The sequence below is a fragment of the Corvus brachyrhynchos genome, unplaced genomic scaffold (assembly GCF_000691975.1).
Source record: "Corvus brachyrhynchos isolate BGI_N302 unplaced genomic scaffold, ASM69197v1 scaffold32, whole genome shotgun sequence".
Lineage (NCBI taxonomy): Eukaryota > Metazoa > Chordata > Aves > Passeriformes > Corvidae > Corvus > Corvus brachyrhynchos.
In genome coordinates, this window is record NW_008237919.1 from 3,446,499 (window position 1) to 3,473,714 (window position 27,216).

The following is a 27,216-nucleotide window of genomic DNA, read 5'->3' on the forward strand; positions in this document are numbered from 1 at the left end:
TTCCTTGTATATATTTATATATAAAAATACAAATATAATACATTGTATACAAATACATTTATAAAGCATTGTAATATGTTAGGAATATTCTAGTAATGTCAAGTATACAGAGATGAGTTTTGTAATCACATAATTGCTAAGAATATTAGATTCTCTACTTCCAGTAATCTACTTTTAATTTTCTGGATATCTCATCTTGTTTCCTTGAGGTCTCCTGATCTTGTTTGATTATGGAAGTTGAGGAAAGGAGTTCATGTATCAGAGAGCTTAGTCAGGAAGGACTGGACAAGCAAAATATTTAAAAAAAAAAAAAAAATCATAGATGTGCCATTTTTTCTGTTCTTGTGAAGACAGACCATGGGAATGCCGTAAGTTCTTTTAACAATGAATATTAAAAAGTGAAATTGCCATTCTATCTTTTTTGTCCATGCTTATGTGACATTTCAAAGCAATTTAGGAAAAGCTGTCTTTTCCTTAGGCAAGTACAGCCCTTAGCACACAGAATTTTAGGTTAAGGCATCAGAGGTCTAAAAGGTTAGCCAACAAAGAGATATCATCGTTATAATGAATTTGTTCTCCAGCTGCCCTCAAGCTGAAAGTAGTATATGAAGAGACAATTTTGTCTGAAGCCAAGCTAGTGTGACAAAATAAAATACATGGTCTCTATATGACAATCAGTGTTTTCTGATCATTAGTTGTATTTGGTTAAAGCTCAGGAGAGCCCTGTTGTTCCTATTTCCACACCTCTGATGTGAGCCTAATGGTACCATCTTATGAAGTTTGCTGTGGCTCACTGAGGAATAGCTCTATAAAAATGTTGGAATTATCAGTATTTTTTAATTTATTCTGCATCAGAGCCCCCATTTGTTGTTTGAGATATGGCCTGTACTTTGGAAAGAGGCCAGTATTAAAGCTTATAATTTTCTTCCTGCTGTTGTATTCAGAGTAGGTCTAGATTTTATTTGCATGTTGAACCTCAAGCCTGAAACAATTTTAGATTTGAAAGTGATGAGGTTTCTGAGTTTCTTAACAGTCTGTAAGAATTTTTTGGTTTTCTTTGCATAGTCTCAGTTAAAATAACCCTTCTATGCTCTTATAGAGGAGTTAGTGAAGTAATCCAACTGAGACATCAGTTGCCTCATGCTCTGAGATAGTTTTGCTTGACAAACATGCTCTTGCAAACGGTTGTGATAAGCTGAATATGTTGATGTGCTTATCAGTGCACACAGATCAGTAGGCAGCAGCTGTAACTGTGTCTTCATTTTCTTAAAGTGTGAAGAATGTACGTGCTATAGAGGGAAATATGCCTGAAAATCATGACTGTAATTTCAGATTTGATATCACTCTCAGGATCCTAAATGAAGTGATCCCTGCAAAGTTTGAATACTGAACACTTTTATTTTAGAGGCATGCATGTGCTTCTGCAATTAAAAGCGTGCCAGACTTACTCAGAATGTCTGTTTGTCAAAAGGTGGAATTTGGATGTTATTAAATGTTTCTGGGCTGAAATATGGCAAATAATCTTATTTCAGAAACATTTTATTATAAAATTGAGTTTAATGTATTTTTGTCAAGTTTTCACATAGGAATTAAGCACATTTCTGTGCTGCCAGAACAAGATCACTTAACAAAGGTATAGATATTTTCCACAAAGCATTATTCATCTTTTGTTTTTGCACACTATGCCACTACTGCCCATCATCAGGTACTAGGATGTATAAAATTTATGTAAGCTTTAATGCCCAATGCTACACTGAAAATTTGTACAAAAAGAGTTGTAAGAGAAATGAAACACTTAGGGGTCTTGCAGCTCAGCATGTTCCTTTGATTTCTTTTCTGATTATACTTACCTGACTTAAAGCATGGTTTAGGTAACAGAGATACTGCATTGTCCAAATCTTGTCTGCAACATACAGGAATAGGAATATAATGACAAGGGTTCATTTAATTTAATAGACCTCCCAGCTTGTCTTTGAAAGGTCTCAATGACATGTATCAACAAGTAAGGCACTTCATTTGATACAACCTTAATACAATCCAGGAGGTATTTTGTATTAATTTGCACTGCCATGACAAAGCCTAGATTAGGCCATTCTGGTGACAAGTCTGTTCTAGTCTCACAACTGTTAACACAGGTAGACCTGTAAAAGTGGTGGGAAGTTTAAGCTTGTGTTTACAGATCTAGAGATGCCTTTGCATGTAATAATGGAGTTGTCTGTCTGGTTTTTATATATTTAAACCAAGTATTTTAGCTTTTGAGACAGATGGTAAAATCATCAATGAATTGCAACAGTTGTAAGAAGTGTAGGAAGAGGCAGCAGCTAAAATTGCTGCGTCCCAAGATTGTTTCTAAGTTTATGAATTCCAACCCACACTTTTAACTACAAACAGGTTTGATTTACTTACTACTGGTTATCTAGTTCCTTGTAATCCCAGCCATTGTTTAGGAATATCTTAAGTAGTTTTTGATCTTTCAACAATATGTATTTTTGTCTTTTCTACATTTGCATAGCAATGTATAGGAACACCTGAACCTCTGGCTGTAGTCACCTGCTTGGGAAATTGGCTAAAAATGGCATTGATGTGTATTCCCAAAAGCAAACATTAGGATGATCTCCTTAGGATGCATCTGTGGTCAATACAAAACCAGAAAGATAAATGAATTCTGTAGAACGTGTTTCAGCAGGGTCTTAACCTCTGCCACCATTAAGAGTAAAGAGAGTGAAGACTAAGTAGTTAGTGCCTGGATTTAGCTACAACACACATATTCTTTCTTGCATGTATTTTTTTCAAATTATGAAACTATTTTACTGAATGCTTTGATTGGAATTAGATCGTTGTTCCAGGTTGCACAGCTTACGCTTTCTCATGATGCTGCTAATATGAAATTCCAAGTATTCAACCTTGTTAATTAATATGCAGTATGTCATTGTGGAAATGGCTCTACATTTGGATTCTGATGATTAACCTTGAATAATTTTAATCACATACAAGTTGCCACTTATTTACATTTTAAATAACTTTCACGATTTTTTTAGTATTTTGAATGCATCCTGCTTTCTAGGATATACAGGACTTATTTCCAAATTGAACAGGACAAGAAAGTATCTCTCCAACTAGGAGAAATAATTATTGACATGCTGTACAGATGTCCCAACTTTAAAGAATCTTAAAAACCTAAATCTGTGTCACGTTAAACCTTTTAATACTGCTTTTCTTTAGAGCAAATGTGACGTAATAAAAATTTGTGGAATTTATTATGAAGAATGAGAAAAGGGAGGAATGTATGAATGTAAGTGGGTTTTCTCATAAGCTCAAAGATATTAAGATCCTTTTCCTCAAGGCACAAAGGATAACAGCAGAAAATGTCTCTTTAGAAGTAATATTATTTATTTGCTGTGTGCTATGGGGAATAAAACAAATAAATGAAGGAGGAATTGTGCTTGACCATTCACAGCCATAAAATACTCATTGTTCAAAATAATTTGAGTTGTCAAGTGTACAAGATTGCATACTGTTACTTGAGAAATTATCTTCTTTCATATGTTACGGTATTCTCCTTTGTTCATGCTCATTTTTTGGTTGATCTACTCTGTAATTTTCAGTGTTTCATGCAGAGAAAAATATCTTCTTTCTATTTTATTAGAGCATAGACATTTCAACACACATATTAGAGGTCACTAAATGGGAATAATATAAATTTCTCATTGTCTTGCTTACTTGTATTATCTGATACTGATTTATCATAGAATTGTAGAACCATGGAATGGCCTGGGTTGGAAGAGTCCTTAAAGATCATCCAGTTCCAACCCCCTGCCATGGGCAGAGACACCTTCCACTAGACCTGGTTTCTGGCCATCCAGCCCGGCCTTGAACACCTCCAGGGATCTTGGCAACCAAAACGTCTCTTGGCACCCTCTTCCATTGTTTCAGCAGCCTCACACTAAAGAATTAATTCAAGATATCTAACTTAAATCAACCTTCTTTTCGTTTAAGGCCATTATTCTTTGTTCTATCACTACATACCCTTGTAAACAGTCCCTCACCAACTTTCTTCTTTAGGTGCTGGGAGACTGCTCTGAGGTCTCCTCGGAGCCTTCTCTTCTCCAGTATGAACAATCACAACTCTCTCAGCCTCCCTTTCATAGGACAGGTGCTACAACCCTGTGATCAATTTAGTGGCTCTCTGAACTCACTCTAGCCAGGTCCATGACCTTTTTATGCTGGGAGCCTGCTGCATGGCTTTGTGGGATATTTTTTTTTTTTTTTAACAGGTTATTAGTGTAAAAAACATGTAAATATATTATTCTGTAAGTTTATCCAAAATACTTTTTTTGCTCCTGTGATTTCTATAAAAATAATTCAGGAAACTGTAGAAGGTTTTGATCAGTTCTTATTAGGCATATTGCAACTGGCTTCATATCAGCAGTCAGATGGGCACCAGTTGTGTACAAACTAGCAACACCAGAATTAGGATTTCAATATTGCATTACTATTTAAAAGAGCTTTGCTTTAAGCAGAGAAAGGATTCTGTCTTGAAGTTTAGGAAAAAAGGAACTTTTAACTTTGCATAATAGTTTAAAATATAAAAAGAAAATATTAATATTTGCTATAGTTCTTAATATAGTGCATTTCATAATACTTTATGACTTACCCAGTGTAAAAGCTACTTTTTCCTGCCTCTAGGTATAGCCATGAGAGATGCAATATTCTAGGTATTTGTAAATATACCTTTCTAGTGGAACATCTTTTTACACATAGAACGTCCTTATCATCTTATCATAAAGGTGTTGAATTTGAATTTAACAAATCTACTGAAACAGTGCCTTATTTATAAAACTTAAAATTGGTTTGGAAAGGTACATAGTGCAGTGACTCAGATAAAAGCAAAATATTAGATAAATGGAGAATCCAATTGTAGTTGTTTCTAATCCAAGTTTTAGTTTATATCTTGAGGAATGATATCACTAATGCCTTGTCCTTGTTTACTAGAAATGATGATTTTAACTAGAGTCTCCAGGGACATTCAGAATTTCCATGAAACTGAAGGTTTGTTTAATCCAGTCACACAAAATTTTCCGGGGTTGCTCTTGTAGAAGTGATACATAAAGGTGTTTAACCACATTTTTCCTTTAACAGCAGGTAAATTCCACTTTTGTTTCAACATGCATGCAATGATTGATGCATTCATGAGCTCTGGAATTTATTGTTAAATTTTCCTCCCTATGAGAGCAAAGCTGTGTTCCCAATGAAGATACAAGCTGGTACAATATGAAAATGGGTGATATGGATTTACATAAAAAATTATAGAGTTCGCAGTTGTACAATTTGTTCAGCTGGGGTTTGTTGAGTCTAGAGATGCCAGTCATTTTTACCCTGAGTAATTGGACTTTATAGACTGATTATTACAGTGTATTAAAAAGGATCAAAAATTTAAATGGCCAGGCACAACAAGAAAGCTGTGGATTACATGCCTCTTGCAGCAAAATTAATGTTAAATTTAAAAAAAAGTGAAGGTGACTTCTACTTAGTTCTTGGTGTTTGTGAGATATGAAGTGCAATTTAATTCGCAGATGGAACAGCATTTCCAAATTATCCTAAAATTAGTGTCTCCTTGAAGAGATGAATAGTACTGTTAAACAGAGAACTCCCTGATGCATGAGCAGTGAGTGCTGCCTTGCTGTGCAGTTTAATCTAAGTCTAATCTATGCAAAAAGTTGCAGTTTCCCCAGCTGAGAAACTCTGAGGACCTGCACTGGATCCTCTGAACAGTGGATCAGCAGTGCCAGACTGTCTACAGGCTTTAATGTCTTAGTTCTCACACTTTTTAAAAAATGCTACAATTTCTGTAGATATAAAGGTTGGTGACATCTTAGATGGATTGTTTTTTAAATTTTATTTTTGGGAAGAGGGGTGAATTTTAAAGTATGTTATTGACTTAGTAGAAAAATAGTAAACACATGCCATTCCTTGATCTTCAGTTGAAAAGGCTACAATATCCCAGGAATAACATTTGTTCCAATTAGCTGTAAAAGTCTCAATTGTTGAGCTGCTTGATCATTGTTGTTATTTTCATAGAAACAATGATCTCATTCTTTTTAACATGCCTTACCTCTCAAAATAATTTTCAAGTTCACTTTCATTTTTACCTTGGACAAATCTATGATGGTACCAAGTGACTTCTTGGATGATTCCATTTTCCTTACTTCAGTCTGCTTCTAAAAAGAGTAGTGACTCTTGCAAAATAACACAGGCAGCCAGTGTGAATTTTTCTGTAATTCATAGAACAGTATAAAATGCAAGAAAATTATCTCAGAAATACTGCTTTTCAGAGAAAATATTCATTAACTACCTGCAGAAACAAAGCTCCAGCATAACTTCTTTTCTTTGTTGTTGTTTTTTTCTCTATTTCAGACGAAAAATATAAACCTCAAGTTTATTTAAACCTGACAAATATTGTGAAAAATTAAACTTATAATCCCTATTACCTTAATAGAAAGCTATATAATATTTATAACCATAAATGACTATAAGCATTGAATGTTAATTATTGGGGGTAAAACTAGGAACCCGACAGTGACTTTATATTATATGTAAAAATGAAATAAAAATAGCTCATTATCATCTTTTTCATTAAAACTCAGCTATTTTTATGTTGGAACAGTTCTTGATGAATTTTGTATATGATACTTTCTTTACTGTCCATGCATTCTGAACAGTAAAATAAGTATGTAGGCTGGATACACCGAATCTTCTAAAAGCAGACAAAATTCAAACTTTCACTAGCACACCAGTTTCTGATATTTTCCAGCAATTATTTCTGCATCTCACGATTGCATCTCTGGCAGTGAGTCCTCAATATATTTTTATTCTTCACTGGCTGCAGATTGCTCAGGCTTCACACAAAAGATTCAATCTTAAAGTACTTTTAGATGAAGTTCTTTTGACTGCAAGTAGTATAGAGTGACTGACTCATTTCAGATGTGGTCCCATAGAGAAAACATGGCATATCTACTGCAGTGGAAGTGGAATCTAAAAAAGAAAACCTGGGAACTGAGGTTAAATTGAGAGTTTTTAAAAAGAGAAATTGTGTGATTAAATGCTAGCCAAGAAATCTTTGGGTTTAATGCATTATGCTTTAATTCTGAAATGAATATTTTTAATCTACTTTTGCATCACTGATTTTTATTTTTTTTTTTTAATTTTATTTTTTGGTGGCAGTGTGTTGCCATGGTTAGAACAGAAGCAGTATACAACAATGTCTTTGTGATGGCTGATGTGAGGTGACTTCTTCCTCTGAGCTTAGTAGCTTTTTGAGCACACCATTTTAAAGCTACAAAACTAGATATAACCAATGTGTTATTTAGACAGGTTTTGCTACATTTTATCAGACTGCCCCAAGAGACTTTGGCTTTACTATTCTCTTATTTCCTGACTCACCCTGTTGTCATGTAATATAATGGTATTTAACAGATTGCATTTGGAACCTGATTCCACTCAAGGTCACTAAGATTTCAAACCCTGCAACCTATGCTCAGTAATTGACCTGCAGTTATTACTGCCCTCCTTTAGCAGTATAAAAAGAAGGACTTCTGAGAATATTCTGAGGAAGAAAAACCCCCCCAAAAAATTATTCATTAAACTGGGAAATGCAATATCAGTTGGCGTATTCTGGGCCAGTGAAGGGAGCTTTGCTGCTGTCCTCTCTAAATTTAGTACCAAGTAATTTAGAAAGCTAATTTAATGTCAGATGATGTCTTGCATTCATTTCGAGGATATCTTTTGAACAGATAGATTTTAATGGAGAACATTACATGATTTTTAAGTCAATATAGAAGCCCAGATTCTTTTAATCTAATCATAAGCTCTGAACAGAGACACCCAAATTAATAGCACAGTTGCCTAGCTTCCCTCTAAAGTCAAGGGAGAGAAACGGGGAAAACTAATACAACTTACTACTGGTCTACCTCACATTGTAAAGGTCCTCTCTTTCCACTGGTTGTCTACAGAGCTTAGCATGATTTTCATTTTTGGCTATTGATTTAGGTGAGAGAATCCAAGTTTGCTGAATTTCTCATGGGATTTCAGGAGAATGTTGAGAGAAGGTCTAGTAAACAAACGATTCAATCAGTCTCCATTTAACCTCAGGTCTTAGACCTAAATGTCTTCTCAAACTCAATTTTATAACCTTAATTTACTAAATTTAAAGTGCATTTTAAACTTCTCCAAATAAGGTTAATACCTTAACAGTAACCACTGCTCTCTCATGCTTCTCTCTTTCTGTTTTGGACATCAGAGCACTTCAGCACAAAGCATTAACTGCCAGGTTAAATCAATCTTTTTCTGATGTCTCATTCCAGGACATGTATTATGTTAATTTAGGCCTATCAAAACCTCTAAGGTATTTCATTTATTATCCCTCCTGCATGCAATAACCTCTTTTTGGGCCAGAGAGATGTTTGTGTAGGAAGTCTCTCTAAAGAAGGCAAGATTGCAACGTGTATTCCAAGTACAAAGAAATTAGGTGAAATTGTTCTCTGGTGATGGCTAGGGAACTTTTCCTATGTAAAGACAAGTATCCTTGAATTAGGAAAAAAAGCAACAGTATAAGCCAAGGATGATAGTGCTAAAAATCTTTGAGTCTATTACTTCATTCACCCAAAGAGCTCTGAATAAGGGCCTGCATATGATTCCTTTTCTGGGTATTTGTCCATCTGCTTCAATAGACATTGAAACATACCAATGAGGTTAAGTCCAATGTCTATTGAATCAAATGCAATTATATCCCTTAAATCTAATAAGCTCTGTGTCAGTCTTGTAAATTTTACAGTAGTCTGCACTATATTCTAATAGCTGTCTGAGTCTAATGACTGCGAGGCAATTGGCTGCTTGCTGTTCATATCTTATCTTACATAAACAGACAAAAGATTCAGAAATTTTGGAGGGAACAAGTGTTCCTCCTTGTTTCCATAAGGCTTTGTTCTGTTAGATAAACAAGTTCTCTAAACAAGTCCCTCAGGTCAGTAACACTTTTTAATGTTGAAAAGAATTTTTTTTAGTAGCATTCACAATTCTGTAATAGAAAACAAAATATTTGAGGTTTGTTTTGGTTTTTTTTCCCTTGGAAAACCTAGAATTTCTCTAAACATTTTTCTCCTTTCCCCCCCCCTATGAATAGGAGCATTTTTACATAAGAACTTCAGTAAGTACCATGAAAAACAGTGCCTGTGTAATAGTGAAATTCATAAATCTATGTATTTGTTGCAAGCTTTCATGTTTTTCAGATAAGTCATGATAAGCTATGGCATTGTTACATATTATGCCTGTTGGAAATAATAGTCCTCATCAAAAGCAAAACATAGTGCAATACTAGACTGTCATCTACTTATATCAGAATAATTGTACTTTTGAGCCTTGTTGCTCACACTGTTCTATAAATTAATATTTGAAACCTGTAAGATTCAAGAGGTGAAGTTTGACATACACGTTTTACATTCTATAAATCTGTTGTTGCTTTCTTTCTTGCTTTTTTAATCTCTCATTTTGCAGAGGAAATTAAATAAATCTTAGGGTCAGACTCAGGTGTCCTTAGACATGAGCAATAGCCCTGGTTTACAGGAATAATCCTCTCAAATTACAGCAACAAGCTTTCAAGTAAGTTACTAATCAGTTTGGGGACAGGTTCCAGACTCCAGTCAATGTTCAAATTACACCTGAAAATAAGACATTAAGAAACTCACAGTTGACTGTGGCTTTTTATATGCAACGTGTATCATTTTTAAAATGGAAATAAATATATATATATATATATACACACATACACACAGACACACACACACACATATATGTATAATTAGCCATGGGTAGCTTTGTTTTCTTTAGGAAACACCAAGGGTAAGAACTAGTCTCTTAAAAAGCCTTAAACATTATTATCATAATCAAGAAATTACAAAAACAATTCCATGTTTAACTTCTACCACTGACCCTGGTTTGTTTAATAAAGATACTATTATTTTTAATTTGACTTTTAATTTATTTTATTGTCATCTAACTGACTTTCTGTAGAATAGCAAACAAGTGTTAACAAAAATTACTTTGATGTTTTTGTTAGCCAGCACATTTTCAAACACTCTGCACTTCAAGTGTCTTATTTATGAAAAATAAAGGGCACTTCATGTTTATGCATATCTTTTTTAAAGACAGTTTTTATACCACACTTTGAAGGCTGAGAAGTTTTCAGAACCTTTACTGTAATCCTTGCCATACTCTTAAAATAGCAAAACAAAACAAAAACTCACACCCAAACTTTCCCTATGGGTGCAATGTCATGAGCAAAATGTTGACTCCTGAGTGATAGAATGTGACACACTCCAAATCCAAAAAGGATTTTACATATAAATGCCCTAGCTCATCATGTTAGTGTCTGTGTCAAACAGAGAAAAATTACATCTTCATGAGCAGTTGGTTACCTTTTCTGTTGAATTTTAGGCTCTCTTACATTGTAACAGTGGCATTTGATAGTGGAAAAGTTGGAGGACACAGACTAAATAATTAGTGATTTCCTAGTGTTCAGCAAGATAATGTCAATGAACTAGGTGTCATGAAGTAGGAGGGAAAAGGAAGTAAAAAATAATTGTGAAAACAGAAATTTTAACTTTTTATTTTCAAGAGAATAATAAGATTGTCACTATTTAGTGACCCACAGGGCTCATATATCAAGCATAAATTTATGTGACAGGCTGTCATCTGAGCATTATTTCTGACATGGCATTAGGATACAATCATAAGCTATTTAAAAGCTATCATTTTTAGTTACTTGCAAATAGTTCTAATAAGCATGTTTCAGAATTTTGCTATTTTAACCCCTTTTCAAAAACTTCATTAAATAAGGATTAATTTTGACATAGTTCTAAGTAAGAAATCTAAAATGATAATAATCAAATTGGCTCAACCTTGTTTATGTAAGAGCAATAAATGTGGTTAAAGTAAGATGCAATTTGAATTAATAAAGATTCTGACATCTCTTTCTTAGTAGCTTCATGTCTATGATGCTCAAGAAAAATAACGTTTGTGTTTTTTCATTATGTAAATGAGTGTGTATAAAGTACTGAAGAATGGTAAGTAGAGACTGAACTTTTTTATTGTCACACCTTTGAGAAAGTTGTTGATTTTAAAAAGAATGTCTCAATTTTTGTGTATGTATATTTTGAAGAACAACCTGTCTAGCATTTTCATTAGCTTGAGGGCTTGGTTTAGCATTTTCAGAAATGAATATTAGTGTTTAAAAAGTGTTGATAGCAATGCCACAGTACATGCTAGCAAAAACTTTAAATAAACAAAGAGTTGCAGGGAATGGGTTTTACTTAACCAAACTTGAATGTCTTATAACCTCAGCATTTGAAAGCCAAAAAACCATTGAAACTTTTTTTAATCACTAAAGCCAAAAACTGAGGCCAGCTGAAATATTGTCTCTGAGAATAAACTGCTTTTATTATTTTCTATTTTCTGTTATGTTTTCTGAATAGCTGGTATAGAATACAAAATGTGTTGTTCAAATTTCATGTTCATTTTACCTCTCTTTAGAGGAGAATCTCAAGTTCTCTTTAAAAAGCCTTACTCTTTATGGTTTAAAAGATGACCATAACAATTTGCTTTTGTTGCAATCAGACAGGTGAGATGGCTTCTCTCATTCTAGATGAGCTTTAAAAAACTAACAAGAGATAGGACATGCCCCATTAATCTCAGTTAAGGCCTGATCTAAGGTGATGTTCTGTGGTCAGAGAATTAGGTATTTGTCCAGATACCATGGGATTTAGCTTTTTTGTTGGAGAATTTACCTTTTTGCTGAACTTGGAAATTAATTTGTCTTGGAAATTGTTTCTGTATTCCTTGTCATCCATATTGTGCTTGTGATTATGCCTTGCTCTCCAGCCCTCCTCATAAAACAGCATTTGGGGATTTATGGTGGATTCCCTTCCCATGTATAATGGAGCTAGGCAGCAGAGAATCTGGGAACTGCAGCAGGGTTCTGCTCTCTGCAGCAGTGGATGAAGGTTGTTGGTTTCTCATGCCCGGGGACTGCTACCAGACAGCAACTAGGAAGCCTTGTGGATAAATAATTAAGGCCAGCTGGCACACACATGGGAAAGATAACAAACCCGCCAGAATGACACTGTAGGAGGGGGCACTCAAGAGTTGTAGCTGGACTTATGAGGGAAGAAAGTATCAGGATTCTACCCAGATACAAACTGTACATAAAAAATACCTCACATAAATGTGTACTAAAGGGCTTTGGACTATCTGGGAATTAATTTCAGCTGAGTTCTTGCAGAGACTATGAAGAAAGATGCTATAAGGTAGTATTTTGAGATTGAAGAGAGGGCTGCCTTGCTGCAGAACACAGCAGGTGCTGCACTGGACTCTGCTGTTGCCATGGATGCTTAAGGTTAATCTTGCTCGGTATAAGTTTTAAGCTTTTGGTTTCTTATTTAATGTGTTAGTATTAACTGGGAATGTTTTCCAGTTGTAGCTAATGCTCACTGATTTTATATAATTTCTGATGTTTGGGGAGGAAGTGTTCTAATTTCAGGATGTGAGTTGTTCAAGCATCTCTAAACTCCTATTAAAAGGCTCTAGATGCTATTTACAAATTCCTTTTTTTTTTTTTTAAGTCCAGCTCTCTTGAGAATCTGGCCCTGCATTTGTCCACATTTGATAAGAACTGCATTTTACCTTATCATTAGCTACTAATTTTCATTTTCTTACTTTCTGCATTTACAGAATCATCATTTTGACCAATGTATTTCACTCATGCTTAGAATCACATCCTCAAGTCTACAAGCACACAGTGTGGCTGACTCCAGTTTAAGACTGATTCTCTCTTCAAATGGGCTAATGGTGCCTACCACCAGATTTCTGAGGTCAAGGCAGATTCTGATTCGCTTCTGCCTTTGTGTGGCTCCAGACACCATGAAAACCTAGGTCACTGTGAGAAAGTTGGAGTAAAGCAAACATGGGAGCCTTTCTTTTTGTTCTTTTTGTAGGTTGGGTGGTTTGCCTGTTCCAGAAAAACATGCATTAGATTCATTGAACAAGAAAATACACAAAATGCTTTGGAAACAAGAATGTAGAATCCTTACCAAGCTCAGACTGGGTTGCTTAAGCTGTGCAGTCATGGGAGAACAAAGATGCTGTGGGGAGGTTGCCAGAATCCATTGCAAAGCAGTTGCAGTAGCCATCTCTACATTGCCTTTGCCTACAGCTGATGGAAATTTAGTACTTGAACAAGTGAGAAGATGAACTATTAATAATGATCTCATTAAAATATGGAGCATTTTTTTATCTGCATTGAAAGCTAAGATCCTGAAGCAGAAAAAACAGCTTGGTAAACATACAGGAATATATTTTCTCCACAGCAGACTGATGAAAATGTATCAGATTGTGCTGTCTGCAATTTCACTGCTGCTGTCTCCTCAGCTAATTTGAGAGACAGTACTTGGATCTTCAGGCACTGTAGAAATGGTGATGGCTACACTGTCTGATGCTGACAAAAATGTGACTTTTGTCCCCCAAAACACTGAGATACAAAATAAGCAGTGGATTTGTAGCATTTTTTGTGTGTCGTTTTGTTATAAAGGTAAGCACTTAAAAGGAATTTTAATCACATTGATTTTTCTCCTGGAAGTGAAAGAGCTCCATGTAAAAAATTAGTGTTAGTGGTGTTAAGTTTTAACATTTATATCTTTCAAATCCTAAATGTGCTAATCCTTTTCCTGTACTGATGACTTGGCAGTCCTGTGTGGTTATATCTTGCTAAAAAAGCTTAATAGCTACATATAATCTGAAAAATTGAGTCATTTAAAGAGTTAATAAACCTAGATCATCAGCTCCCTGGAAATTTATTCATTTTATTTTATTTTACTTAATTTTAATAATGTGCTCAAGTGTATTATTTGAATATTTAAAGTTCAGCACATGCTTTGCTGAACTATGGCTTGATTATGACTATGAGAGAATATTTTATTACATATGCAGGGAACTGAATTCATTAGTCTTCCCTACTTTCTTGCTTATCATGTAGGGCTTAGGAGCAAGTTTTAATTTCTCCATGAGATAAATATAAATCTTGATGGTAAAGTTGTGGATTAAACCTGATCTATTGGGTTTGTGTGGCCAGGTTTTGACGTGACTGAGGGGCAGGGACAGGACACTACAGGTGTGGCTTCTGTGACAAGCTGTGTGTGCTAGAAGCTTCCCCTATGTCCAGCAGAGCCAATGCCAGTCAGCTCCAAAATGGACCTGTCTCACATTGGAGAAGTTCGTGGAGGATTGTCTTCCATGGGAGAGACACCCTCCTGGAGCAGGGTAAGCGTGTGAGAAGTTTTCGCCTTGAGGAGGAAGGAGCAGCAGAGACAATGTGTGATGAACTGACCACAGCCCCCATTCCTGGTCCTCCTGCACTGCCGCAGGGGGAGGAGAGAGAGAATTTGGGAGTGAAGTTGAACCGGGGAAGAAGGGAGGGGTGGGGGAAAGATCCTTTTAGGTTTTTTTTTTTATTTCTCAATACCTTTCCCTGACTTGATTGGAAATAAATTAAATTAATTTCGTCAAGTCTGTTTTGCTCATGATGGTAACTGGTGAGTGGTATCTCCTTGTCCTTATTCTGAACCATGAGCCTCTGAACCATGTTCTTTCCTCTGCCCAGCTAAGGAAGGGAGTGATAGAGTGACTTTGGTGGGCACCTGGCCTCCAGCCACATCTGTTAGTGCATTTGGCTAAAGACGAAGGTACCTTTTTTTTTATTTTGAAAAGAGCAGCCTGTGACTCGGTTATTTGGTTTATTGTCCTGTCTTGTTCTGCAAGGAGACATCAAAGAAGGCTAGAGATCAAGGGTAAAACAGTAAAAAGTAATTGGTGAATGTGTGCCAAGAAGAATACCGAAGGTCTTGAAGAGAGCTGTGGGAGAACTCTAGCTGTCCACAAAGCTGTTTTTCCTATGTCCTAGTGAATCTTAGACAAATTTTATGTGCCTTGTGAAGGTATAGCACAGGACTTTGAAGAAGCCTCTGCCCTTCTGAATGAGGAGGCACAATGGCCAGTAGAGGTTTCCTGGTACATTTCAAGTGGCAGAAGGCAGTACCTCTCTTTAGGCCAGTTAACTGAACCTCTAATATAATGGTCAGGGAACTCATATGTGGGCTTCTCCCATTCTTCTTTGTTTTTCTGATGTCCTCCTAACTAAAGGGAGCTGACTTCTGGTCCCCTACCCCTCCTCTGGATCAGTCTGCTGGGTCTGCTGGTACAGAAGCCAGGCCTGGGGACTTGATCTGTCGTGTCACTGCTCTACAAAACTGGCTTCTCCATGAGCAATGTTGTTCCCTCACTGAGGGAGTTTTCTGTGGAAAATTAAACAGTCATCTCACATGTAAGATGTGCAATCCTTGTAGACACAGGATTGTGTGGAAGAACTGCAACAGCATTTGATAAAGGTTATATCTTGATAAGGATGTGTGTCTTGTTATATTTCTGATATATTTTGTGAAACTTTTTTCTCTGAAAGACCTCTTATACCATTACCCTAAGCTAATCAGGAGTGAACTAAAGAAAAAAAAAATTGAAGAGGTTTAGTTATAGGAGAAAATATATTCATAAGTATATAGTGTCAATTATTTAATCATAAATTCTGTTATGAAGTGGAAGGATAGCTGTATGATTTGAATTATACAAAGAAGACTTCTATTTTGACAAATGTCACAGTATTATATAAACACAATGCTAAATAATAGTAAGATTGAATAAGAAAAATATTAACGTTTTTGAGATTTTTTTTTTCCAAATAAAGTAAATGCTGGGTTTAGTAAATTTAATCTTCGTCTCCACAGTTTTAACAAAAATACAGAATAAATCAGATAAAGAGAAACAGTATTTAGTAGTCTTAAATTCATAGCTATTATTATAGCTATACGGAAGATAAAAATATTTGTATATATTTGAAGCATTTCTGTAGGTTTTTTTCCAGTAAATCAACTTGGGGAGATTACGTATACAGAATTATCTTGATGAAATTTATCAATTTAGATGAGCTCTAGCCATCCTCACACAAAGTGCTCTATTAAAAGGTCTTTTATAATTTTAATAACGTCTCATGCAGCTACTTAATGACATTTTGATATCCTAACTGCTCATTGAATATTTACTCCCCATTGCTTTTCATAGCTCATATTGCCAGCAGCATGTTTTCTCTAAGTCAAACTGTTTCTGTCACCATTTTAAAAGAAAATATAGGCAAGCCTCACAGTAGGGCATTTTGAAATATTTAGTTAAGTAGAATAGTCTATTGAACAGTTGTCTTTTTAAGGTAAGAGAAAATAAAAATTATTTTATGAAGAGTATTGAAACAATTTCATTTGTATCAGACTAAATCTAAAACGTGATAAAAACCACAGAAGCTCTGAGCCGGCTGGCAGATATGTTTGCTGTACATACAAGCTATTGTTGTTGAAAATCTATGAGCAATTTAGCTTTAGAAAAGGCTTGCTTTGCCCAGTAACAATTGTAATATCATAAGGTTTTGCACCATTTTGTTTTAATTAAGAGGTAATTTCTCACTGATTCCCTTAAATTAACTTTTCTGGCTACTGCTGGCCTTTCTTTTTTTCTTTCTTACCTCAGCATTTGATAATTACTGTAAGACGTCTGCCAAGGAAAATTTAAGGTAATGAACTTTCCCAAATAGTCCCAGTGCAGTCCCATCACAGCGCTCACTGATGGAGCTGTTCAGGCTGGAGCTACTCCTACAGGCAGAAAAGGCATCAGTGGGATGAGATGTTCTCCATTACATTCTTTAGTTTTGGTACTTCTCTAAGTTCATAAATAGCCCTGATTTTTGACCCATGAGATCAGGTACTTTTTAGAGCTTTTAGAAGAGATACAAAGAATAGAAATTAGCTGCAACTAGCATGTGGGGGGTTTTCACATCACTTGTCTTGAAGAAGAATTTGAGTGTATCTAGAAATTAAAGCCTACTGCTTCCTTCTCCGGTAGGACTCTTTCCGTTCTTTTTAATCCTCCTGAAGGAGTCTGAAATGTCATCTCTCCCAGCTTGCACACATGTGATCCCTGGCACAGTTGTGGATTTCCACAGAAATTTGGTGGAATTTCACCTGTCATCATAGGTTGTTTGCTCAGCTTTGAATAGTAGCCACTCATCATTAGGGCTTGCTTTATCTGTGAGCATGCAGTGGAAGCAGAGCAGGAACACACCAGGGCTCTCTCCCCCATATTGCACAGAGTGTTATGGTAAATCTCCATGGCCAAAGCAGTGCCTGCATGCAGAAGTTTGGTTCTCCTGGAAGCACAGAGGATTGCAGAGGAGGGGCAACAGAGCAGAGGGCATGGTTGCCTCTGCTTGAGGACCAGCCTGTGGGGATGAGCTGTGTCTGCAGAGGAGAAGCGTAGTGAGAGGAGGAGTTGAGTCCCTGGGTAGTGTGTGAACTCTTGGGGCCACTTGGTTGCTCCTGCGCTTGAATGCCTTGCACTGTACCCCTGTGTTTGCCAAAGCTTCAGGCTGAACCTAAATTAATGACATGCAATGGCACCAAATTGGAAATCAACTTCATTTGTGATGTACAGCAGTTCTGTTTAGTGTCCTAATTGTTCAGTCAAGAAAGACGCTGCACATAATCAATATCAGTGTTGTAAGCTGAAAAGTGTCACTAAGCCTGACATTATTCTGACTGTTGGCACTGGTACAATATGTTGCTGAACAGGAATTCACATTGAAGGCTTTTATGTATTCCTAAATAATTAATATGCATAGATTTTGGAATTAGCTAATACTTTCTAGGTGAAGATAATAACTGTGTTTTAATAATTCTTTTCTTCCTGCCACTCAATTTATCAATTCTTAAAAAACTGAATTGCAAGTATATTATGGCTTTTTTATGTGTGTTTCTTTCATGAGAGCTGCTAGTACATTTTGTTTTTCTGTTGAGTTACATGACTTAGTGACAATCCTATTTAGTCAGGAACTTTGTGCATCATCCAGTGGAATATTAAAAAGCTTTTAACTATTAAATGCTTTTTATGTATATGAAGCATGCAAAGGACATCATACTGTGCACTAAGCAAATTCTTCCACCATTTTTTTATTACTAGAAATCTAAAATAAATAATAGATTGGTTTATAAATCCTTTTGTAGACCTATTTAGCATAATGGCTCTGTTAATCATAAACAAGAAAAAATATTTGCTAAGACTGCTATACTTACTGAAGAAAAAAGAACAGTAGTCCTGTGTTATATGCTAACCTCTATTTTAAAAATATGTCTTTAGAGAACAGGAAACACAGCAAAACTGTGAAGGGGTGAAGTTAATTAGCTATAGTGGTCTTTTCAATAATATATCCATGACAATTCCAAGAAGAGGCATTGAAACAGAATGCAGTTTGTGGAATTCTTGTACTAAGCCTGTTACTGCATTTAATTTAGGCAATGGCATTGACAGCTGATTCCTTCAAGAGATGAATAAGAGATGCACCACTTTATACGTAATTCCTTTAAATCTGTGCTACTTCTTTGAATTTCAATTATGGTTCATTGTTAGCTGGTCTTTTTCTGCACATTTAACTGTAAAGAAATCTCATATGTGAAATATATTCTATTTTGAGTGACCTTTTCCTTCCTTTTCCTCTTTGGTAACTTTAGGTTTACATAAACATGTAGACATGATAGGAAAATGAGTGTGCAATCCAATTATTTTGATATTTAGTACATTTTTTCAATTCAATCAATAACCTGAGTTTTCATTACAATGCAGTGAGTGTGGTCACCTCTAATATGAATAGCTTAAATTGCAAAACCATGTTGGATTGGAGCAATCACAATTGTAACACTAATGTCACACAGCTATTCTGTGCTAACATGCAAATTTTATTAATTCTGGGAATCAACCATTGCATTTGAAATATATTTCTCTCTTGTACATGATTTTTTATGATTTTTTATGTGCATATATGTGATATGAGCATAATTTTTAAGTGTATACTTTCACTAAGACTCTTAAAATAATTGCCATTTATATATTTTCAGATTTTAAAAGTATATTTTCTATCTAAATGAACACTTCTAAATTTGATAACTAATGCAGGCCTTTACTGATTATATACTAGCTCTGTGAAAGAAAACATATATGGGATGTTTTATCTGTATCTGGAGCTGCTGTTTCAGCTATCAAACTAATGGAACTGTAATGGAACACTAAGTAACAAAATTAATGGGCTGCATTCCTTTCTTTGTCACTAGATCTGTGTGGCTCCATTAGGTCTGATTTCTTCAGTTACAAGAAGAAAGAACGATGAATATGCTGGCACTTTGCTATGTATTAGAAAGGAATTTATCACTTTTTGTATTCATGAGCTAGTTGGCATGTTGTTATGTCAACCTCTAGTGAGCTGATACAAGTTAAAGAACATCTACTGGGGTATGGGTTTATTTACAAAATAATTTATTGATTCTAATATTTGTGTTATTCTTGGATTCATAAAAGAAGGAGGTGAAGGATATTTGTTTCTTCTGTCACTGTTCGTTATCTTGGATATTTCTACTAGAGGAAGTGGTTTCTCTGGGATTTTACTGTAATCCACAGGATCTTATTTTTATTGAGCCCTTTTCCTACTACTGCATTTGATACTACTTGTTTCAAGGTTCAACCATGTACAAAAGATGAAATGTAATAGCAATCATGTTTACTTTCTATTAAAGTATGGATTTTTTTGAGAGATGAATTTACTGGGACAATTCTCTGTGAGACCATTTTACAGCTACCATCTAATATCAAAACCCAGTGCCACAACCTTTCTTAAAGACATGGAATCTAATTTGGCACAAATATATATGTTCCAGGTATTATATTTTTGTTGGGGTTATAGCTGAAACACTGCGTAGTTGCAAAAGTATTTCTATCTTAAGGATTTCTTTTGATTTTGAGGGCTGAAATATTCTTGAGCTTTTTCCTCACCTTTCTCATTAGCCTGGTCCCTTTACGCAGTTTTCAACATCCGTGCAAATTTGCCATACCCAGTCTTTAAGAAAATCTGTATCGTCAAACTGCAGCTGATTGGCTGATGCAATATAGGTAGTGGGGCTATGAAGTACTAGATCTGGAAAAATTTATTGAAACTCTATGCCTTCTCCAATGGTGCCATCTCTAAATCACTCAGGGTTTTGACATATTAGAGAATTTTTCATCTTATGTGTATTGACACCTTTCAGAGCCTCTCTCGGAACTGGCAAGAATCCAGCCAGCAAAACATAGTCTGAATCGACTTCTGCAGTTCCAGAATTACTCCTGACCACCTCCAACGAGTTTGTATTATGAAACAGAAAATTTGAGAAGGAAATTTTGTATATACCTGATGTTCCATAGTGCTGTGCGAAAGGCCATATGTAAAGCTTCTTAGCTAACCGGCATGTGAAGAAAAAAATGTAATGAGAATATATTACTTCAGAGAATAGAAAATATAATTTGAAACACTGTGATTGTCTATATTGCTTCATCTTCTTTTGGTTTAAGAAAATGTTAGTTTTTTGTGTTTGCATGTTTATCATTGGCCATGACATTTGAGAGGCCTGTGCAATATTGCTAGAATATAAAAGACTAAAGCAAAAGTGACTACAAAACCAGAGACTGGCCTTTTAAATTGTAATTTTCTCACTGTTGATGAAATTTATCAAGTACACAGGTTATAATCTGTGGTTCTTGTAGTTTATTTCTTTCTAGTTTGCTGGGTAGCTATTACTGTTTTCTTTCAGTGGTATTTTCGGGTATTTGCACAATTCAAACATTTATTAATGAGACCAGAAGACAGGAGTATTGCATTTTTTCTAGGCTGATATATGACAAAACAAGATCATCTTTCTTCTTCAGAAGTATACTCATACTCAAGTACTTACTGTAGCACACCCTCAGAGAGGATTTTTGTGTTGACTCAGTGTTAAGAGTTACTGCTGTGCTTTATTATTTTCTTCCTATTACCTTTTCTTATTATTATCTTCTGTGACTGATCTAGATATTCCTAGATTTCTAATTTTATACTTTGTAATGTGATTATTATATCTTCTGTTACAAAGATGTAAATGCTTCATGTATATTTCATGATTTTATTGAAATAACTATAATTTCAGTCACAATGCCCCTAAGTCAAAATACAATGTGAGGAAATAATGAAACAGTCAATTTAATTTTCTAATTTTGATTGTTTTGGAGGTTTTTTTAATGGAAGAAATAGTGAAATGTATTTATTAACACTTCATCAAAATCACCATTTTTGTTTCAGAAAAATATGAAAACAAATATCAAGTGAGGAAAAGAAAGGCAGCTTTTCTTTACTTTGCACCACTTAATGAGAGTTTATGTAGCCTCAGAAAATTAAAAGTAACTTAATGTTACAGTCAAAACTTTGTTGTGAGCAAAACAGCAAAATTCTAATATGAGAAGCCACCGAGTCACAGCTGCATTAAAATCACAGCTATTTACAGTGTTTTACTGACTGTTAATAGGATTAGTTCAGTTAGAAATATAGCACCCTTTGCACTACAAATTATCAAATTAGTACACTATAAGTCTCATCAAAACAGTTCAAAAAATGTCACATAACCACTTTCAGGTAGCTATCTTTTTCTCAGTGGTTATGTTGCCTCTTTACTTCCCAAGGTTGGCAGTACCCATCCTCAAAATGACATGAAAAGGGTGCTTTCATGAGTTGCTGGCACCCTGAATTCTTCAATTTCTTCTTTCGCAATTTCCAGTAGTTTAGCACATTTTCTAACTTTTTTTTCTTTGTTCTTTATTGGTTTGCAACATAATTTTGTGTCCCTGTTTATTATATATTGTATTTAATGATAGCATATTCCTTGTTATTGTCCACCTTTATTTTCCCTTTACTTGCCTTAAAACCTTTCTGACAGTTGGTTGGTTTTTTTTAATGACCATTTTCAGTCTGTTTTTATTATCCCATGCCTACAGTCCTGTATACGTCATTATTATTTGCAAAACATAAATATTTCATCCTATACAGAATATTTACTTTTGAATGTATATGTAAAAACTCTGATTATACCACAAGATTATGCAAACATAAGCAAATATAGGCAGTATAAGTGAAACTGTAACAAATTAATCAATAGTCACTTGATCATTAGAAAATTTGTTGCAGCTAAACAAGCTGAATCAAAACTCCAGGCAGGAGAGGTAGGTTCAGACAAATCCTGAGAAATTAATCTTGAGGCCTTGCAGAGCTGATACAAGCTATGCAGCTCATTACTGGCAGTGGCTGTACTGAATTGCAGCTGTACTAACATCCTTGCATTTTCATTTTCTCTCTTTGTCTTATTACATGTCTGGAATTGTTCAAAATGCGTGTGAATGTGACACTTGGGGATATGGTTTAGTGAACAACTTAATCATTGGATTCAATGATCTTAGAGGTCTTTGTCAGTCTAAGTAGTTTTAGTTCCATGATTCTATGGTTATTACTTCCAATTAGAAAACTGACAAGTTAGGAAGTCTAACTTTTTCTAAAGTTTTAAAGTGGATTTTTTGGTTCTTCATTGCAGTTTCTCAGGTTGTATTTAGTGGTGTTATTCTTCCTTGTTTCAGAGTTGTTACAGAATTTGAAATCTTGGCTGTTTAAGGTACAGCAAAATGAAGAAGGCTTAAAGAAAAAAGAAGCAAGGAGAAATCTGTGGGGAATGTTCTTAAACCAAAGTGAACTCATGACTAGGAGCTACAATACTTGAATTTAGCTGTTTGGCTGGACTTTACATTCTGTGGGGAAGTTGAGCATACCCTCGTTAGGTTGTCGTGGTTTCACGCCAGCCAGCAACCCAGCTCCACGCAACTGCTCACTCACTCCCCCGCCAGCAGGATCTGGGAGAGACTTGGAAGGGTAAAAGCCAGAAAGGTCATGGGTTGAGATAAAAACAGTTTAATGGTAAAAGCAAAAGCCATGCACATAAGCAAAGCAAAACAAGGAATTAATTCACTGCTTCCCATGGATAGGCAGAGGTTCAGCCATCTCAGGGAGAGCAGGGCCCCATCAATGCAATGGTGACTTGGGAACCATCATCCAAACCTTCCCTTCTTCCTACTTTCCCCAACTTTACATACTGAGCATGATGTAATACGGTCTGGAATATACCTTTGGTCAGTTGGGGTGACCTGTCCTGGCTATGTCTACTTCCAGCATCTCAGGCACCCCCAGTCTCCTTGCCAGTAGCGGTGGCAGTACGAAAAGCAGAAAAGGCCTTGAGTCTGTGTAAGCCCTGCTCAGCAAAAACAAAAACATCTCTATTTTATCAATCCTGTGTTCAGCACAAGTCCAAAACACAGTCTAATACCAGCCATGGTGAAGAGAATTAACTCTACCCCAGCCAAAACCAGTACACAGGATCACACCCTTATCTGGACTTTCCTTTTCTTGAGATCCAAACTGAATACCTGTTATTTCCATAGAAACTTTGATGTGCTCCACTGTATGCTGTATCCATGTATACAGGATGACACTGTATCCATGTATACAGGACTCTTGTACAGTCTGAATACTGCTTTTCTCATTGAGGTGATGTATTTTAGAACCAGAGGAAGTGATATTATTGTAAGACTTCATACTAATAAAAGTGGTTTATCCCAGCCTGTTAGAACAAAATGAGCAAGATTGTTGTAAGTACCACTGCAGATAGCACTATCAGTCTCAGGCTTATCTTTTACTAATGCAGTGCCAAAACTAATCTGTCTCCATACAACTAACATACTAACAACAAGCAGACACTGAGGAAATACGCTTTTAGCACAGTAACAGTGTCAAAACAGTATTATTAATTCAAAACTTACTTTGCAGATAAAATTGCTGTGTTAACAAAGTGACTTCTTAGTTGTTCAACTTAATATTCAAAGATTAAAAAAATGCTTAAACAGTTCAGCTTATGCACAGTAATATGGATTCAATTCAATATAGTGTCTGTTGTTGCCACAGCAAGAATAACAAGTAGGTCATAATGTAGAAATAACCCCCAACTATTTAATTGCTGGCATCTCTGTGACAGAAAGGAAATACGTTCTTCAAAGAATTTATGTCTGCAAAGTGCTGATTTTTCTTACAGTTAAGACAGTGTTTCAAGGGGATAAACTTATTTTCTTAAGTAAAGGGAGAAAATAATGTCTAAAAGTGAAGTGATTAATTAATAGATTATTTCAGTATTTCACTGTTACAACACAGTGTAGCCTTTCAGTTCACCCTTCTGAGTTCATTCATATCTAACCTTGATGAGGGTAAATCTCTTAACAAGGGCAGGTTATTCTCTGCGAACAATTCCGTTCTTCCTCAGTGAAATTCATGGCTGCTATGGTAAGTACAGAATAATAATAGGCAATGGAAAAAAGTTATTATGGTTGTTTGCAGAAGTCAAACATCAAGGTGCTTTTAAAGTGAACCTTTAAGTTATTATAAAAGAAGTCCTATAGCATCAGTGTAATTTGTTATTTAGCACAGGCTTCCATCACCCAACAATATCTGTTTTTCCTTTTTAACTCTAGTCATGTTGTAAATCATGTTTATAGGAAGGAGATTTCTTTATTAGTTTCAAGGCAGATGATGGTCAGTAGAAGTAATCCTCTGGGCAAAATTATTCCCAGCCTCAGCTTAAAACATGTTTTGATTCATTTATTATATTCTCAGTCAGTTTGCAGACCTCCTACTGACATCAGTAACAAGCAATGTACTGAGAAAAACACAGAGCTTTGAAAATGAGATGTTATTTGTGTTTGAAAAGAGTATTTTAACATTTTTCTCTGTACTAATGCTGTCATATTATATATGCAGCTGTGGGATTTTCTGTGGTTTTATATTTTGGCATCAGCCTGTAATGTTTGTGCTATCATGCTGTATGCTCAGGGAAAAAGACCCAACATAGTAATATTACATTGGGTAATATATGGGCTAATTAAGATAAAGGATGTTGTGAATGCCATAAATATCAACCAAACTACACAGAAGTGTGTCAAGACATTAAACAATGTTGCTCAATGCTGGAAAAAGAGTTGTCACTTAGTAGCCTGTCCTTTACTTAAATGTAGCAGGAAAAGATGCAATGGATCTGGGAAAAAAGTGGTCCCTGCAAGGGATCTAGCAAGTGAAATATGATACTAGATTGCAATTCAGTGATCCACTTCAGATTCTTTTAGCTATCATGGGTTATTGAGTAACCAAATTATATTCAAGTAATTCAGCACCTGCTTCATCAAGCTACGGCATGTGGAATTGGATATATACCACTTCAGCTTCACTGATTTGATTATGTAGTAGAGAGAGACTGGTGAATATACATTAATCCTATGAAATTAAATCAAGAAAATTAGCTGAAGATATTCCTAGGGGCCTATTTGGTGTCTATTAGCATAAAATGCTGAATTACCTGCTTACTAAAATCACTTTTTTTTTTTTTTTTTAAATGAGAAATGGAATGGAACTGAGTTTACATAGGAATTTAAGCAGCAAAGTACAAGTTCAAACCAGAAATCCATTTAATTCCTGTCTCTTACAACAGCCAATACCTGATCATTGAAATAAAAGAATAAAACAAGTATACATTTTTTCCCTTGGTGGTTCCTAATATGGAGTGTTAAGACTACGCTGTTTATTTATGTTCAATTACCTGTGTTGGACTTTGCTTCCATCATTATTTTTTTTGAACCAGTTTGCCATTTTTTTCTGGTCTCTTCAGTATCCTGTATAATGTATGCAAGTATGATGTAATCCTGCACACACTGAAAAGCATTTCCTTTTTGTTGGCTTAAAAAATTCCTTAGGATAATATCATTGATGTTTCCTTGTTCTTATGAGAAATAATGACATAAGAGGCAAATAAGCCTACACATTTTTTAATCCATGCCATTACTAATTCTGTAGACTTATAACACTGTTGTCTATTTTGGAGTCTGAACTATTTAATTTTTTCACAGACACAGACATTCCAGTATTTCTAACCATATTTTTGTCCTGTTTATAACTTCTCTGTTGGTGCTGGATGCTTATTACATGCTATTTTCTCTAGAAGTCTAAACAATTTAAGATGCAGAAGTTTATCCTGCAGGCTTTTCAAATTAACCGAGATTAACTCCGTACAAAATGACTTAATTTCACTGTTAAGTATGGACTATCTTATCTCAGTCTGAAATTGTGACTGTGCTATTCTTACTCTTAGTCTAGCCATTTTCATACCATATATGAAAAGAGTCTTGTTTATAATTTACTTAAGATTTTCTAAGTGATTAAGTTTTCTAAACAATGTCATCTCTGATTCATTTATAAGCAATATCAGAATTGAATTTTATTTGGATTTATTGAAGTAAGATATTAGTGAAGTAAAATTATTGAAGTAAACAAAAATAAATAATAAGATGGTAAAACATGTTTTCAAAACATATTAATTAAGTGTAAGTAGTCCTAGCACTTCAAAAGTTTTTGCTTTTTAGAGAAATACATTTTCATCCTCAGAGAAATCTTTACAATTCACAGTAATTTTCATTTTTGGTTGAAGACAAAATAGATTTTTGAAGGAGAGTGATAAATAGTAAACACAGCATGTTTAGAAAAGCCACTATCCTGGTATGGTTAGTACACATGGCTCAAATCCGAGACACAGATTCTGCTTAACTTACTCAAAAGATATACTTGAAATTTGTTCTCTGGACCCAGAATAACTAATAACCAAAAAGCTGTATGTGGATTATAGAATGCCTCACCTATTTTGAGCAGCTTTTTTTCTTGAAAATAAAAAAAAACCATTCCTAGTTCTTTGTTACAGACAGTACATCTCAGCAAGCTGCTTTGAGTTCCAGAAGATGTTTTATAAAAAAGAAAAAGAAAAAGAAATTTTTACTAAAGACATTTTCTTTTCCCCTCATTACATGCATGAGAGACTACTCACTCTTCTGCTTTGTAATCTCCCATTCCTCTAACAAATCATCACGCAAAAAAAAAAACATTCCTAGTTCTTTGTTACAGACAGTACATCTCAGCAAGCTGCTTTGAGTTCCAGAAGATGTTTTATAAAAAAGAAAAAGAAAAAGAAATTTTTACTAAAGACATTTTCTTTTCCCCTCATTACATGCATGAGAGACTACTCACTCTTCTGCTTTGTAATCTCCCATTCCTCTAAC

The 27,216-nt window shown here is 35.1% G+C and overlaps 1 protein-coding gene across 2 annotated transcripts in view; it reads left to right on the forward strand.

The window, feature by feature from the left end:
- The window catches only part of IMMP2L (inner mitochondrial membrane peptidase subunit 2), a 428,918-nt gene that overhangs the window by 401,104 nt on the left and 598 nt on the right, over positions 1–27,216 (forward strand). The gene's annotated exons all lie outside the window — the stretch shown is intronic.